We start from the raw sequence: 18,556 nt of genomic DNA, 5'->3' as shown, positions 1-18,556 counted from the left end.
TCCTTAACCCACCCTGCTATGTGGTCACAAAGCACTGAGCTGACCTCCCTGTGCCATGCAGCTGCTTCCCACTAGCTATATATTTTACATTTGGTAGTGTATGTATGTCAATGTTACTCTCTCATTTCGTCCCAGTAAGCTTCCCCCTCCCCATGTCCTCAAGTCCATTCTCTACATCTGCGTCTTTATTCAGTCCTACCCCTAGGTTCGTCAGAACCTTTTTTTTTTTTTTAGATTCCATATATATGTATTAGCATACAGTATTTCTTTTTCTCTTTCTAACTAATTTCACTCTGTATGACAGACTCTATATCCATCCACCTCACTACAAATAACTCAATTTTGTTTCTTTTTATGGCTGAGTAATATTCCATTGTATATATGTGCCACATCTTCTTTATCCATTCATCTATCGATGGACACTTAGATTGCTTGTATGTCCTGGCTATTGTAAATAGAGCTGCAACAAACACTGCGGTACATGGCTCTTTTTGAATTATGGTTTTCTCAGGGTATATGCCCAGTAGTGGGATTGCTGGGTCATATGGCACTTCTAGTTTTAGTTTTTTAAGGAACCTCCATATTGTTCTCCATAGTGTCTGTATTAATTTACATTCCCATCAACAGTGCAAGAGGGTTCCCTTTTCTCCACACCCTCTCCAGCATTTATAGTTTGTAGATTTTTTTGATGATGGCCATTCTGACTGGTGTGAGGTGATACCTCATTGTAGTTTTGATTTGCATGTCTCTAATGATTAGTGACATTGAGCATCCTTTCATGTGTTGGTTGGCAATCTGTAGATCTTCTTTGGAGAAAGGTCCATTTAGGTCTTCTGCCCGTTTATGGATTGGGTTGTTTGTTTTTTTGATATTGAGCTGTATGAGCTGCTTGTATGTTTTGGAGATTAATCCTTTGTCAGTTGCCTCATTTGCAAATATTTTCTCCTATTCTGAGGGTTGTCTTTTCATCTTGTTTATGGTTTCCTTTGCTGTGCAAAACCTTTTAAGTTTCATTAGGTCTGATTTTTTGGTTTTCTTTCCATTTCTCTAGGAGGTGGGTCAAAAAGGATCTTGCTGTGATTTATGTCATGGAGTGTTCTGCCTATGTTTTCCTATAAGAGTTTTATACTGTTTGACCTTACATATAGGTCTTTAATCCATTTTGAGTTTATTTTTGTGTATGGTGTTAGGAAGTGTTCTAATTTCATTCTTTTACATGTAGCTGTCCAGTTTTCCCAGCACCACTTATTGAAGAAGCTGTCTTTTCTCCATTGTATATTCTTGCCTTCTTTGTCATAGATTGGTCGAGCATATGTGTGTGGGTTTATCTCTGGGCTTTCTATCCTGTTCCACTGATCTATATTTCTATTTTTGGGCCTGAACCATACTGTTTTGATTACTGTAGCTTTGTAGCAGAGTCTGAAGTCCAGGAGCCTGATTCCTCCAGCTCTGTTTTTCATTCTCAAGATTGCTTTGGCTATTCAGGGTCTTTTGTGTTTCCATACAAATTGTGAAATTTTTTGTTCTCGTGCTGAGAAAAATGCTATTGGTAATTTGATAGGGATTGCATTGGAACTGTAGATTGCTTTGTGTAGTATAGTCATTTTCACAATGTTGATTCTTCCAATCCAAGAACATGGTATAGCTCTCCATCTGTTTGTATAACCTTTAATGTCTTTCATCACTGTCTTATAGTTTTATACATACAGGTCTTTTGTCTCCTTAGGTAGGTTTATTCCTAAGTATTTTATTCTTTTTGTTGCAATGGTAAATGGGAGTGTTTCCTTACTTTTTCTTTCAGATTTTTCAACATTACTATATAGAATGGCAGAGATTTCTGTGCATTAATTTTGTATCCTGTTACTTTACCAAATTAATTGATTATCTCTAGTAGTTTTGTGGTAGCATCTTTAGGATTCTCTATGTAAGGTATCATGTCATCTGCAAACAGTGACTGTTTTACTTCTTCTTTTCTGATTTGGATTCCATTTATTTCTTTTTCATCTCTGATTTCTGTGGCTAAAACTTCCAAAACTATGTTGAATAATAGTGGTGAGAGTCGGCAACCTTGCCTTGTTCCTGACCTTAGTGGAAACAGTGACAGTTTTTCACCATTGAGAATGATGTTGGCTGTGGGTTTGTCATATATGGCCTTTATTATGTTGAGGTAGGTTCCTCTATGCCTAGTTTCTGGAGGGTTTTTATCATAAATGGGTGTTGAATTTTGTCAAAAGCTTTTTCTGCATCTATTGAGATGATCATATGGTTTTTCTCCTTCAATTTGTTAATATGGTGTATCACATTGATTGATTTGCATATATTGAAGAATCTTTGCATTCCTGGGATAAACCCCACTTGGTCATGGTGTATGATCCTTTTAATGTGCCGTTGGATTCTGTTTGCTAGTATTTTGTTGAGGATTTTTGCATCTACGTTCATCAGTGATATTGGCCTGTAGTTTTCCTTTTTTGTGACATCTCTGTCTGGTTTTGGTATCAGGGTGACGGTGGCCTCGTAGAATGAGTTTGGGAGTGTTCTTTCCTCTGCTATATTTTGGAAGAGTTTGAGAAGGATAGGTGTTAGCTCTTCTCTAAATGTTTGATAGAATTTGCCTGTGAAGCCATCTGGTCCTGGGCTTTTGTTTGTTGGAAGATTTTTAATTACAGTTTCAATTTCAGTGATTGTGATTGGACTGTTTATATTTTCTATTTCTTCCTGGTTCAGTCTTGGAAGGTTGTGTTTTTCTAAGAATTTCTCCATTTCTTCCAGGTGGTCCATTTTATTGGCATAGAGTTGCTTGTAGTAATCTCTCATGATCCTTTGTATTTCTGCAATGTCAGTTGTTACTTCTCCTTTTTCATTCTAATTCTGTTGATTTGAATTTTCTCCCTTTTTCCTTGAAGAGTCTGGCTAATGGTTTATCAATTTTGTTTATCTTCTCAAAGAACCAGCTTTGGGTTTATTGATCTTTGCTATTGTTTCCTTCATTTCTTTTTCATTTATTTCTGATCTGAAATTTATGATTTCTTTCCTTCTGCTAACTTTGGTGGGGGGGGTTTGTTCTTTCTCTAATTGTTTTAGGTGTAAGGTTAGGTGGTTTATTTGAGATGTTTCTTGTTTCTTGCGTTTGGATTGTATTGCTATAAACTTCCCTCTTAGAACTGCTTTTGCTGCATCACATAGGTTTTGGGTCATCGTGTTTTCATTGTCATTTGTTTCTAGGTATTTTTTTATTTCCTCTTTGATTTCTTCAGTGCACTTCATTATTTAGTAGTGTATTGTTTAGTCTCCATGTGTTTGTATTTTTTACAGATCTTTTCCTGTAATTGATATCTAGTCTCATAGCGTTGTGGTCGGAAAAGATACTTGATACAATTTCAATTTTCTTAAATTTACCAAGGCTTGATTTGTGACCCAAGACATGATCCAACCTGGAGAATGTTCCATGAGCACTTGAGAAGAAAGTGTATTCTGTTGTTTTCGGATGGAATGTCCTATAAATATCAATTAAGTCCATCTTGTTTAATGTATCATTTAAAGCTTGTGTTTCCTTATTTATTTTCATTTTGGATGATCTGTCCATTGAAGAAAGTGGGGTGTTAAGTCCCCTACTAAGATTGTGTTACTGTTGATTTCCCCTTTTATGGCTGTTAGCATTTGCCTTATGTATTGAGGTGCTCCTATGTTGGGTACATAAATATTTACAATTGTTATATCTTGTTCTTGGATTGATCCCTTGATCATTATGTAGTGTCCTTCTTTGTGTCTTGTAATAGTCTTTATTTTAAAGTCTATTTTGTCTGATATGAGAATTGCTACTCCAGCTTTCTTTTGATTTCCATTTGTACGGAATATCTTTTTCCATCCCCTCACACTCAGTCTGTACGTGTTTATTCTGTTATTGATTCCTTCTAGAGTATTTTTAATTTCAGTTATTGTGTTGTTCATCACTGTTTGTTTGCGCTTTAGTTCTTACTAAATGTTTCTTGTATTTTCTCCATTCTGTTTCCAAGATTTTGGATCATCTTTACTATCATTACTCTGATTTCTTTTTCAGGTAGGTTGCCTATTTCATCTTCATTTATTTCGTCTTGTAGGTTTTTACCTGGTTCCTTCATCTATAACATTTTTTTTGTTGTTTCTTTTTTTTGATGGGTGGTGCTGTATTTCTGTCTTATTGGTTGTTTGGCCTGAGACATCCAGCACTGGAATTTGCAGGCAGTTAGATAGAGCTGGGTCTTGGTGCTGAGATGAGAACCTCTGGGAGGCTTCACTCCAATTTATATTCCCTGGGGTCTGAGGTTCTCTGTTAGTCCAGTGGTTTTGATTCAGAACTCCCACCACAGGAGCTCGGGCCCAACCTCTTGTCTGGGAACCAAGATCCTGCAAGCTTTGCGGCTCAGTAAGAAGAAGAAAAAGGAAGAAAGAAAGAAAAAAAGGAGCAGTACAATATCAAAGAATAAAAACTAAATAAAATTAGAAATATAAAAAGTATGTTAGGAAAAATAAAACTGTAATTGAAACAATTGCAATAAGGTAAAATGAAACAACTGACGAAGGATTAATCTCCCAAATTTACAAGCAGCTCATGCAGCTCAGTATCAAAAAAACAAACAACCCAATCCATAAATGGGCAGAAGACCTAAATAGACATTTCTCCAAAGAAGATATACAGATTGCCAACAAACACATGAAAGAATGCTCAACATTATTAATCATTAGAGAAATGCAAATCAAAACTACAATGAGATATCATCTCACACCAGTCAGAACGGCCATCATCAAAAAATCTAGAAACAATAAATGCTGCAGAGGGTGTGGAGAAAAGGGAACACTCTTGCACTGTTGGTGGGAATGTAAATTGATACAGCCACTATGGAGAACAGTATGGACGTTCCTTAAAAAACTAAAAATAGAACTACCATACAACCCAGCAATCCCACTACTGGGCATATACCCTGAGAAAACGATAATTCAAAAATAATCATGTACCACAATGTTCATTGCAGCTCTATTTACAATAGCCAGGAGATGGAAGCGACCTAAGTGTCCATCAAGAGATGAACGTATAAAGAAGATGTGGCACATATATATAATGGAATATTACTCAGCCATAAAAAGAAATGAAATTGAGTTATTTGTAGTGAGGTGGATGGACCTAGGGTCTGTCATACAGAGTGAAATAAGTCAGAAAGAGAAAAACAAATACCGTATGCTAACCCATATATATCTAGTCTAAAAAATAAACAAAAAAATGGTCATGAAGAACATAGGGGCAAGACGGGAATAAAGACACAGACCTACTAGAGAATGGACTTGAGGATACAAGGAGGGGAAAGAGTAAGCTGGCACAAAGTGAGAGAGTGGCATGGACATATATACACTACCAAATGTAAAATAGATAGCTAGTGGGAAGCAGCCGCATAGCACAGGGAGATCAGCGTGTGATTTGTGACCACCTAGAGGGGTGGGATAGGGAGGGTGGGAGGGAGGGAGATGCAAGAGGGAGGGGTTATGTGGATATACGTATATGTATAACTGATTTACTCTGTTATAATGCAGAAACTAACATTGTAAAGCAATTATACTCCAATAAAGATGTTAAAAAAAAAACAACTTTAGAAAAAAGAAGTACAAGGCGGGGTAGGGGTGGGAGGGCAACAAGCCAAAAGGAAAATCACTTGCAAAGTATAAAGAATAAAATAAAATTAGAAAACTAAAAGAATAGGAAAAATAAAAATATAAAGAATCAACAACAATGAATCAACAAGGTAGAACAGAACCCCAATCTAAAAGAGGAGAAAAGAAAAGAAAAAAAGAAAAGGAAAAAAAGTCTTGGCTATGGGGGCAGAGTTTAGGTGGGGTGGAACTTAGGCAGGGGTGGGGTTTCGGGTGGGGTGGGACCTAGGCGGGTTGGGGGTTGACGTTTGAGTGTGGGGTGGGGCCTAGGCACAGAGATGTTCAAGCATGGGGCAAGGCCTCTGCTTAGGACCTGCACGGTAGGGGAGAGGCAGCACATCGAAAGGAGGGCCTCTGGAATGTGGAGTTCTGGAGTTTAGAGGTAGGGCCCTGGGTGATGGTGTGTGGGTGGGGTTTAGGCCCAGAGCAGTTGGAGTGGGTCTCTGAGTGTCGAGGTGGGGGCCTGGGTGGGGGTGTAGTGATGGGGCTTGGGTTCTGTGCAGCAGGAGGGAGGCTCCAAGGGCAGACGATTAGGCCCGGGCACCCACCAGGCTTCCCGGTGCCTAAGCGTACAGGGAAAGCACTGGCTCCGTTCCCTTCCTTCCTTCGTGCTCCTCCCCGACTGTCTCCCCCATGGTCTCCCCCGATGATTCTGGACCCCTAACCATGGGTGGGTCCCGCTGGGTGTAGGAACTCCTCCCCTCCCCAAGCCACCCCTCAGGGGTGCCAGTCCCATAGGTCAGGCCATTACTTTTGCTCCCCCTTCCCTCCCTCCCCCTCCCTCAGGACCTGCGTGGTTGGAGGGGGCCTAGGTGGGCAGAGGATCAGGCCCAGGGTCTCAACAGGTTCCTGGGGGCTCAAGTGGCCAGGGGAAACCTGGCCATGCTCCCTTTTGATCCTCTGCCCTCCCAATGGTTCCCCAATTTCCCCCTTCATGTATGGGATCCCTTCCCCTCCCCCAGCTGCCCCTCAGGGGCGCCAGTCCCATCCCACCTCCACTTCTCCTCCCCCTTCACTCCCCCCATGTCCCATGTCCTACCCAGTCGCTTGGAGTTCCTCCCGTCCCCTTAGGTGTCTGTGGTCCCTCACCGGTGCCTGGTGGGTGCCCTAGTTGTGAGGAGACATGAATTCTCTGTCCTACTAGTACGCCATCTTGACTCCCTACTCATTAGGTTTTAACTACTGGGTTTAATTTCATCAATGCCACCTCCTTCCATTCTCTTCCTCTGAAAAAAACTTTTAGAAATTTCTCCCATTCTTTGTGATTTTATTATTCCCTGTCTATGAGTACTGAATACCTGTTTTGTTAACATTTTTTCTCAATTGATTAAAAATTGAAGTTCTAAACACCAGTCTCTATGAATCACTTTGGTAGTATTGTCTCTGTGAATCCATCACCAATGATTAAATACAACTAATTGTGAGCTTATCCATTAATGGATAGTTTGTTAAAATATTGCTCTTTAGCATAATATCAAACCATCTATCTGCAAATGTGGGCTTCTCTGGGCTTAACTGCTGAGTGAACTATACTGAAAAAGCAAAGCTACTATCTATGTGATAAAATGAGCGAAATGTGTCTATAGCAACAACATATAAAGTATAAAGTTATAATCATATCTGGAGTTTATCTTCTTCCCCTGAAATATAAAAGAAAGTAAGCTGGAGAAGGAGATTATGAAAATCAAACAGATTTTCAGCAGTTGCAGAAAATAGAGCCTGTGAATATCAATCAGACCAGCGAGGGTGTGGGGAGGGTCCAGACCCTTCGGCCTCTTCAAAAATAGAAGACCTCATACTCAGGTGCAATATAATATTAGAAGAATATATTACAATGTAATATGACATTGTATCCTTGGATACAATGTACTCCTAATATTTTCAAATATTTCTAATATTTGGCACATGGTATGATGAGGAAGAGTGTAGTTTTAAGCAACAACCCTCCCACTTTACCCTAATTCATTCATCCATTCAATCTTTCACTTAATGCATATTTATTGAGCCCCTGCTCTGGACCAGTTACTGGGTGAACAACAGTGCGCAAGATTGATGCATTTTCTACCTTTATGAAGCATATTATGTAGTAAACTCCAAATCTACCTCACATAAATGAAACAAAATGGGGAAAAATGTTCAAAAGTAAAAAGCACCTGAAGAGAATTGAAGTAAATCTTAATTTAGACCTCCATGACTGCAAAGAGAGGAATCAAAGAAAATTAGATAATCATCATCATTCTTGTTATATTGTGACCTGCCATTTTGCATATAATTACTCTAATATGTTTACAAAAACTTTCCAAAGTAGATCCTGTTCTCCTTTTTACAGCTGAGGAAGCTGAAGCTGGTTAAGGGGCTTTCCTAAGGCCAAAGGCTAGAAAGTTCAAGCAGTGGGGTTTGAACCAAGACTAATCAGCCTTCCAGCACCGCACTCTTGCTCTGTACTGCAATATCTCTGGGAAGAGGGCTTTTCCTTCCAACTAAGAATCAGAATCATCACATTAGCTAACAGAAGGAGACCTATGTAGAGTATATTAGCTTAGCTCCTCATAGAAATGCTTCATAAGGATTAATCATCTGTTTTTTTAATGACCATTAGAAAAATAACCTTAATATACAGATCATTTCTGTTTCTTCTGAAATACTGCAGTAAACAATATCATCATTTATGTCACCCTGTTATTAATGTCCACACAATAACTTGTTTCACTAAGGTTATATGCTTTCTTATATTAGACACATAACTCATCATGTTTCTCCTTGTGCTCTAGCTTCTAGGAATTTCTAAGCTTAAAATCTCTGATTTCAGTTTAATTCATTTATTTGCTTATTCAACAAACATTTATGGAAAATGATTACTTTAGTGTGATTATTTTAGTGTGATATTGTCCCTGCCTCAAAGGGCTTTTGATTTCTTTTTTATGTTTATTGTAACTGCTTTTCTATTATATGTTTATTGTTATATTTTTTATTATATGTTTTTCAAAAGTAGGAGAGTATAACACATAAATGGGAGACAACGAAAATGTTTTATTGTAAAAACTGATAGCATCTGGGACAAACTACATCTTAGGGACTAAGAGAACAGGGCTTGGAATCTCACAGATTCTGGGTTTAAATCTCAGCTTTACCCACTCACAGTGTAAATGGAGACAATTTAAACTTTGAGCCTCAGTTTATCCATTTGTAAAATGGGACCTAAGAATTCCCACACAATATGTTCATAAATATTAAATAAGATATACCACATTAACAAAATGAAGAATAAAAATCATATGATCATCTCAATACATGGAGAAAAAGCATTTGACAAAACTCGATATTCATTTATAATCTAAGAAAACTCTCAACAGAGTGAGCATAGAGGGAACATATCCATAGTAAATGCCATATATGACAAACATAAAGCTAACGTAATACTCATCAATGGAAAGCTGAAAGCTTGATCAGAAACAAGACAAGGATGCCCACTCTTGCCACTTTTATTTAACATAGTATTGGAAGTCCTAACCAGAGCAATTAGGCAAGAAAAAAAAATAAATAAAAGACATCAAAATAGGAAAGGAAGAGGTAAAACTGTCATTATTTGAAGATGACATGATATTATATATAGAAAACCCCAAAAATCCATCAGGAAATTGTTAGAACTAATAAACGAATTCAGTAAAGTTGCAGGATACAAAATCAATATACAAAAATCTGTTATGTTTCTATACACTAATAATGAACTATCAGAAAGAGAAGCTAAGAAAACAATCTCATTTATAATTGCATCATAAAGAATAAAATACCTAGGAATAGATTTAACCAAGGAGGTAAAAGACCTATATGTTGAAAACTACAAGATGTTAATGAAAGAAATTGAAGAAGACACAAATAAATGGAAAGATAGTCTATGCTAATGGATTAGAAGATTAATATTGTTAAAATGTACATTTACCCAAAGCAATATACAAATTCAATGAAATCCGTATCAAAATTCCAATGGAATTTTTCACAGAAATAGAACAAACAGTCCTAAAATTTGTATGAAACCATAAAACATCCTGAATAGCCAAAGCAATCTTGAGAAAGAACAACAAAACTGGAGGCATTACACTCCCTGACTTCAAACCATATTACAAAGCTATAATAATTAAAACAGTGTGATGTCAGCATTAAAACAGACACATACATCATGAAACAGAAAAAAGAGCCCAGAAATAAACCCATGCAATATATGGTCAAATAATATATTGACAAAAGAGCCAAGAATACACAATGGGGAAAGGACAGTCTTTTCAATAAATGGTGTTGGGAAAACTGGACAGCCACATGCAAAAGAACAAAACTGGACTACTTTCTTAAAGCACACACAAAAATTAACTCAAAATGGATTAAAGACTTAAGTGTAAAACCTGAAACTATAAAAGTCCTAGAAGAAAACATAGGTGGTAAGCTCCTTGACATAGGTCTTGGCAATGATTATTTTGAATCTGACATGAAATGCAAAAGCAAAAATAAATAAGTGCAACTATATCAACTATAATTTGATTAAAAAATAAATATGAGATCTGAATAGACATTTTTCCAAAGAAGACATACAGATGACCAACAGGTACATAAAAAAGATGCTCTACATCATTAATCATCAGGAAAAGGCAAATGAAAACCACTATGAGATATTACCTTACATGAGTTAGAATAGCTATTATCAAAAAGACTGGAAATAACAAGTGTTGGCAAGGATGTGGAGAAAAGGGAACACTCACACACTGTTGGTGGGAATGTAAATGGGTCCAACCACTGTGGAAAATAGTATGGAGGTTCCTCAAAAAAACTAAAAATAGAACTATTATATGATCCAGCACTTCCACTCATAGGTATATGTCTGAAGAAAATGAAAATACTAATTCAAAAAGATATATGCACCCCAATGTTCATAGCAGCATTTTTTTTACAACAGCCAAAATATGGAGGCAACCTAAGTGTTTATCAATGGATGAATGGATTAAGAATATGTGGCATACATATACAATGGAATATTACTCTGCCATAAAAAAGAATGAAATTTTGCCATTTGTGACAACATGGATGGAGGGTGTTAGGCTAAGGGTAGTAAGTCAGAAAGAGAAAGACAGTATATGTTATCACTTATATGTGGAATCTAAAAATAAAACAAACTAGTGACTGTAACAAAAATGAAACAGAGATAGAGAACATACTAGTGGTTACCAATGGGGAGAGGCAAGTGGGGAGGGACAAGATAGGAGTAGATCATTAGGAGGTACAAACTACTGTCTGTAAAATAAATAAAATACAATGATATATTGTATAGCACAGGGGATATAGCAAATATTTTATAGTAACATTCAGAGGAGTATAATCTATAAAATTTTTGAATCACTATGTTGTGAAACCAATATAATATTGTAAATATTGTAAATCAAACATAACTCAATAAAAAATTTAAAAAAAAATATATATATATATACACACACACACACACATACATACACACACACCTTGCTGGGGGGCACAAGTTCATAGACACATAGAACATATTGGTATTTGCCAGAGGCAGAGGGCGGGGAGTAGGAGAAATGGGTGAATTGTGGTGGTTTTTTTTTTTTTTTGGTTTTAGTTGAAATAAATTGAAATTAAAAATAAATAAAAGAAGGATTTCCTCAAGAAAGGTTGACTCAAGGACAGCAGTATAACTGTGTTTCATGAGCTAAGAGAGCAAGATGAGGGAATTTACAAAAAAATACACAATGTGGCAGAGTAAATAGCTCCAACAGCCTTAATAAAGCTACAAATATTTTTTCTCATCCCCTTCTAAGTCCAGAAGCTACTTTCTATTTCTTCTACCTTTTTTCCCGTTTTTTGATTGACAAGAAAGAACAGCAAGGTAACAGTTTCTTTAATAAATTGTTTGACTACAGTTCACAAAGCCCAGATTAGATTTAAAAACACCTATATAGCCAATTTCTCTCCCACAGTTATCTGTTGTTTCCATTCTGTGTAGATAGATGGTCAGCAAGCAGGTTTGGTTCAAATGCATTCTTAATTACATAACGGAAATGATGCCAGTTAGTGCTGTTTCTCAGTGGGCCTACGAATCAATACATTTAAGTTACCACAAATCCTTCTGATGGGATGGTTACTCAGAGACTGATTCAGGCAAAATCTTGAAACCCGCACTTGCATCCTCTTTCCCTCTATCCTCCTTAGAAAAAAAATAAGATAATGTATATAAAGCATCCAGCACTGCCTGGCACATAGTAAGTGTTTAATAATCACTACTTGTGATTAAAGCAGGTAAATGATACAAGAAATAATTCCATCCTTAATAATTCCACTCTGAGGTGGGATGACCTTGGTTTCCATGGGAAATAAATGGGCATTTTTAAAACCTCAAAATTTAAAATAATTTTAAGCTGTTTCCCTTGGTCCTCTCCAAGATTCTCGGCAATGTTCCATCACCCCTGGTTGTTGAGCCCTCTTGTCTAATTATAAACTAAATTCTGGCTTGTTAGCAGGAAAGATTTTCTCAGGCTCTGTTCTGTAAACAATATCAGAGAAATCACAGATGCTTTGAAAACTGGGAAGGCTCTCCCAATCTGCAGGGTTTTTTCATCTTAAAGATCCCACAAATGACTGGCTTTAAAAGTTGTATATTTGCTATTGACAAACACAGCACCTTAAGCTTTCCTCTTTGATAGCATACATTCCACCATCATGTAATTATTTAGTTCCTTGTCTGCCTCACTCATAGGAAACTCTTTGAGGGCTGGCCGTATAGCTCATTCCCCACTGGACTTTTTACCCAGTGGCAGGCATATAGCAGATGCTCCATAAATATTTGATGAATCAATTCATGAAAGGCTACATGAGGGCAAGGACCATATTTAATACATTGTGTTATCTTCCACAACACCTGTCATGGTGAATGAATGAATGAATATCGTTTAGCTGAGTCTTAGAATACAAATAACTTTTTAAATAATAACAATTTAAATACAAGTTTTAACTTTATACCACAAAATATTGACTTTTTAAAATACCAGAGTCAATTTTTAGAGAACTTTCAAAGTCATGGCCAGCACTTAAGAGTTTGGACTTCTTTGTGACTATGTTCACCAAAATTCACAAACAAATCTTAATGAGTTCAAAATGTAAAATAGATAGCTAGTGGGAAGCAGCCGCATAGCACAGGGAGATCAGCTCGGTGCTTTGTGACCACCTAGAGGGGTGGGATAAGGAGGGTGGGAGGGAGACACAAGAGGGAGGAGATATGGGGATATATGTATATGTATAGCTGATTCACTTTGTTATAAAGCAGAAACTAACACACCATTGTAAAGCAATTATACTCCAATAAAGATGTTAAAAAATAATAATAATGGGGATATGTTGAAAGTAAAAAAAAAAAATCGTAATGAGTTCATACAGAGTTCTGATGTGGAGTCTTGTTGTTGCACGTTGTCTTTCAGTGATAGGAGAAGTTTGGGCAGGGGGTGAATGGACTCCCCCAAGATCAGACTGAGATTAGCAAAGCCTGCAGCTGGAGCCTCTGCTGTGCTCTTCCTAGAACTCGGGCATATCTGGAGACATGAAAGAGAACTGCCAGGGCTTCATTCACTATGAAAACCTAGAAGGCTCTTGGGAAATAACTCTTCCAAAATTGGTTTCAAGGAAAACAAGCCAATGGAAAGCTGAGGGGTGATTCTGAATACTTCTATTCGTGAACTGTTTACTTTCTCAAGTGGTCTCCCTGTCATGCACGATACTTGCTCATACAGAAACTCCGCTCCTTCCTGGATTTCCACACATACCCATATATAAAACCCAACTTCACAGAGCCTTTCTTTAAGTGGCAGACTTGATAAAAGTCTGGGAAGTCCAGACTTCTGTCAAGTAACTTGGTACCCCTCCCTCTCTTCTCTTTGTAGGAAAAAAAATCCAATTTACCTATGCAGAGAAACAGCCAAGCTCCTTTTATTCTATCTTCTCTTTCTAGTCTCTGCCCTGCATATATTTTCACACCCAAACAACTCAAAGATATTTCCTTAAACAAGGCATTTCTCACCCTAAGAAGAATTTTGTACCAGCTGTTAAGGAATGATTTTTGCCACTTGATCTGAGATTCCTAATTATTTCCTACTATCCATTCTCCCTTTATGTGCTACGAATGAGAGCTCCTGACTTTTAGCTGTGTACACGACACCCAGAAAAAGACTGTCTTTCTCAGCCTCCCTTGCTGCCAGGTGTAGCCATGGAATAAGAGCAGAACTGATGGAGTAACTTATTAGTCATGTCCTTACAAGGAAGGAGCATGCCCTCCACTTTCTTTGTACCTTCTTCCTATTGGAGAAATGTGGGCCTGATGGTGAAAGTTGGAGCAGCCATCTTGGACCATAAGAGGAGGCTGTGTGTTGAGAATGACAGAGCAACAAGATAGAAGGGGTATGGTCTTCCCTGGTGGCACAGTGGTTAGAAATCCGCCTGCCAGTACAGGGGACATGGGTTCGAGCCTTGGTCTAGGAAGAGTCCACATGCCGTGGAGCAACTGGGCACGTGCGCCACAACTACTGAGCCTGTGCTCTAGAGCTCGTGAGCCACAACTACTGAAGCCCGCGCGCCTAGAGCCCGTGCTCCAAAACAAGAGAAGCCACTGCAGTGAGAGGCCCGCACACCGCAAAGAGTAGCCTCCGTTCGCCGCAACTAGAGAAAGCCCACACGCAGCAATGAGGACCCAACACAGCCAAAAATAAATAAAGAAAAGAAGTATTGTACTGTGGTATAATGGAATGTCCCTTTGACTCTGTATTTGTGATTTATTAAAAAATAAAATTAAAAAAAAAGAAGGGGTCCAAGTCTCTGACACTGTCATGCTACTGTTTCAGTCCTGAACTACTTACACCCAGACTATTTACGAGAGAGAAACAGACTTTTCTCTTGTTTAAGCTGCTTTTATTTTGGTTCTTTGTGTCAGCCACTAAAACTGTATCCTGCCTAATACTCCTCTTTACACAGATATTGGCAAACAGCATCAGCAGCATCAATAAACACTGTGACAGGCATTCTAATCAGATTATCCATTAGAGTAAGCCCTGCTCATTTCCTTTCTATTGCTTTTTTGTTTTCCTTTTTCATGTAGAATCATTCTTCAGACTCTTATCAAGTTGATGGATCTCTATTCTTTTGGATTATAAATTAAAATTTTAGCATTTTATATGGGGTAAGATTTTTTCCAACCATTTCCAATGAATGCTTCTGAAAATAAATTTAGTTTACAGTTAAATTAAATTTTTCTGTTTAAATTTAATAAGCTTACAATTTTAATTTCTTTTAGACTTTTATCTTTTATAAATGTTTTTAGCATGAAGTCTTCAACCATACAGAAAAACAGAATATCTTTTTTAAAACCCCTAGAAATCACTAATCAATCAAAGTCAAGAGATCTTTAGATTTTGTCACATTTTGTTCATTTTTTTATTTGAAAGAAATAAAACCTTACATGTAGTTGAAGGCCCTGTCAACCCCCAATCCCATTCTCCTTCCTTCTTCTCTGAAGTTTGCCACTATAAATGAGCTTTGTGTGTTCTCATTCCTACGCATATTTTTACATTTTTATAATATATCAAATCACATATGGTACACAGTACTCTTCTGTGTGCTTTCAGACTTGAAATAAATTTTATGCACATCATTCTGCAACTTGCTTTTTTATTCAACACTAGGCTCTAATTCATTTGTTTTAATTCTATCTTATAATTATTCTTCAATGTCTTCATTCTCCCATAGACAGACATGAAGGTTGTTTTAAATTTTTCACTATTTCAATCAGTGCTACAATGAGCATTCTTATATCTAACTCCAGGCACACAGGTTCAAATGTTTTCTAGGATAGGTACCTAGAAATAAAATTGTAGTGTTGCAGTGTTTCAACTTTAATAGACTGCTGAATTCCTCTACAAACTTGCTCTATCAATTTATACTTATTCCCCTGTATCTTCACTAGTATATGATATAGTCAGATTTTTTTACTTTTTGCCAATATTATGAGTGTGCGATGGTAACTCATTTTTTTGCATTTCTCTGATTACTGGTTAGGTTTATTTGCCTTTCAGTTTTGCAGTTCTGTAACTTGTCTCTTTATATTCTTTGCCCATTTCAGCATTGGTTGTCTCGATTTTTTGCTGATGTGTAACTATTCTTTATATATTTGGGATCTTAAACCTTTCTGGTTATATGCATTGGAAATATCTGCTCCCAGTTTATGGGCTACCTTTTAATTTTGATACACAGAATTTAAACATCTTAATGTCAATTCTTTTTCTCTATGAATTGTGCTTTTGTCTTCTGTTTAAGAAATCCTTTCCTGTCTGAAATCATAAAAATATTCTTTAATATCTTATTCCAATAATTTTGAAGTTTTGCTTTTCAAATATGGGTCTTTAATCCATGGAAAAATAAATATAAACTTAAATTTGGTAATCTAAGAATACCAAATTATGGATTTCTGACATTTAAGGGGTAAGTGAAAAAAACATGATCATAGCTTGAAAAGGTGGAAATGACATCCAAAAGCATCCAGAAAAACATCAAGAGTAGCTGAAAGAATTCCGTCATATGTACTTATTTCCCTTTTTGTCACTTTTTAAATAATTTTAGGATCCTTTCATCCATTTCTCATGCAGCATGTGATGTCTAGTTCATGCACCATGCCAGATCTGCTCGTCCTTATGTATTCTTCAGCCCTGGCCACTTGCCCTTCTTCCCAGCCTGTTCTCAGAGATGGCTCACATCCCGGCTGTTGCCACCATCACCTCACATCCTAACATCTCCAATTTTCTCAGCCTCCTCAGGGACGAAGACCGGGCTGAGGCATGGACTCCTCTGAGCCAGCTGCACAGGAGCGGCAGCAAGTCTGGTGAAAGGCCAAACCTGGCTGACCTCCATGGAGACTCTGGTTTTCCCAGGCAGTGGTTGCCTAAAAGGACTGGGTAATAAAGAGGCAAGTGAGGGAGACTCAATGCCTTGTAGGTGGGTTTTCACCAATGAGCCAGAAGATGGAAACAAGACTGCAGATAAATATCATGTCCTTATTCTTCTTCCAGAGTGGACAGTTCTGAAAAGTAGTGAAGCCACGTGACCACTCAGGAGATGTCCCACATTAGCTAGCAGTGTTTTCTTTAGAAGGTGTGCCTAAGCTTGCCAATATACCAACTTATATTGTTTTCCCTCCTTCTCTACCTTATTCCTTATTCCTTCTACCTTATTCCTTCTTTTCCCTCCCTCCTGTGTCCTCAGGATTGCATCCTCTTCTCCAATAAGCATTGGTATGTAAATTTTGCTTCATACTCTCTTTTCTAGGGATCCTACACTAACAGAGTTTACTTAAAAATTAAAAAAAAATAAACCATGTGTTATCCATCAGTAACTAAAACTCAAAATTTTTATTAAAACTGGTAAACAGGTCTATTAAAATGCTAAAAACACAATTTGTAAATTTTGTAACTATTGTATAATGAGTTGGTTTGTTGGCAGATCAATCATTTGGTGATTTTGCTTGCTTCCATGGAAAGGAAGATAAAGAGAAATACAAGATCTGAGCCATATTTAGAAGATACATTGGATAGGAATCTGTGATTGACTAAAATGTGAAGGTTAAGAGATAAGAGATGTTAAGGATTTCACCTAAGTTTCTGTTCTGGACAACTGGATGAACGGCAATGCCATTCATTTCATTAAAGCAGGAGGAGGTCTGTGCACGCAATAGGACAGGATATCAGGGTTTAGGCAGAGGACTGTCAGGGAAAGTGACAAGTTTATGGAATCTGAGAAGTCTGAGATGTTTTGCAGGCATTTGCATAAATGGGGCTAAACTTCATGTAGAAGGTCTGGGTTGAAGACATTGATTTTGGGGTGCTAAGCTTGACATTATTTATTAACCATCCACCAACCATACCCTCCCATCTTCCTTGCTAACAGAACTCCAATTTTATTCAGGCAGTGGTGCACCCAGTTCACAAAAGAATGAGTAAAAATTTAAGTCAACCCTGGTAGCTCCATTTCTCTTTGTCACTGGTATGATATGTGACTCATTTCTAAGGCAAGTGAAATCCACTGAGGAACTTCTAGGAAAAATTTTCCTCCCTGATAAAGCAGAGAGCAGCATGAGAAGAAAGCTCTCTTCTGCCTTCAAAACCCCTTTCCTTCCCACTTTAAATGTGTTATATGAGAACCTGAGGTTTGGAGCTTCAGCTGCCATCTAGAAGCTGGTGACATGGCTCTGTGAATGCCAGAGCTGAAAGGTGTAAAGAACCTTGGTACCTGATGACATCTCTGAACCCCTGAACCAACCGTGGAACACACTATCTCCAGATTTCTCCAGTACTTCTATGAGGTACTTAATATCATCATTAGGTCGTTACTGGGTCCTCTGATACTTGCCACCAAAATCTCCCTAAATAATACAGGTATCACCTGCACATCCTGGTAACTGGAGCTATAGGGTGGATGAGACCAGCAGAAAACGCCTTGGGTAGAGGTCTAAAAAATACCAATGTTAAAAGGACAGACAGAGAAGAAGGGAAGCTGCCAAGGGGTGTGAGAAAGTTTAGCCCAGGAAATGTTAATAGTCCCATATAACAAAGGTAACAACAGTAGTCATAATCTAGCAGCACCACAAGGAAATAGATGAAAAGAAATGTAACTGAAAACTGTCAGTTTAGCTCCTTTATTGCAACTCTGTTCAAATATTTGGCCAAAGAAAAGGTAGAAAATGGGAGCTGTAGGTTTTTATCTAAATAAAGTTTTTTTTCAAATTCTGGGAACTTCATTCTTTTTTTCACCACATTATTCCAATCAAGAATTTGTTTGGAGTCAT

The sequence above is a fragment of the Monodon monoceros genome, unplaced genomic scaffold, assembly GCF_005190385.1.
Source record: "Monodon monoceros isolate NGI ecotype Baffin Bay Population unplaced genomic scaffold, NGI_Narwhal_1 Super_Scaffold_6, whole genome shotgun sequence".
NCBI lineage: Eukaryota > Metazoa > Chordata > Mammalia > Artiodactyla > Monodontidae > Monodon > Monodon monoceros.
This window is presented reverse-complemented; position numbering follows the sequence as displayed.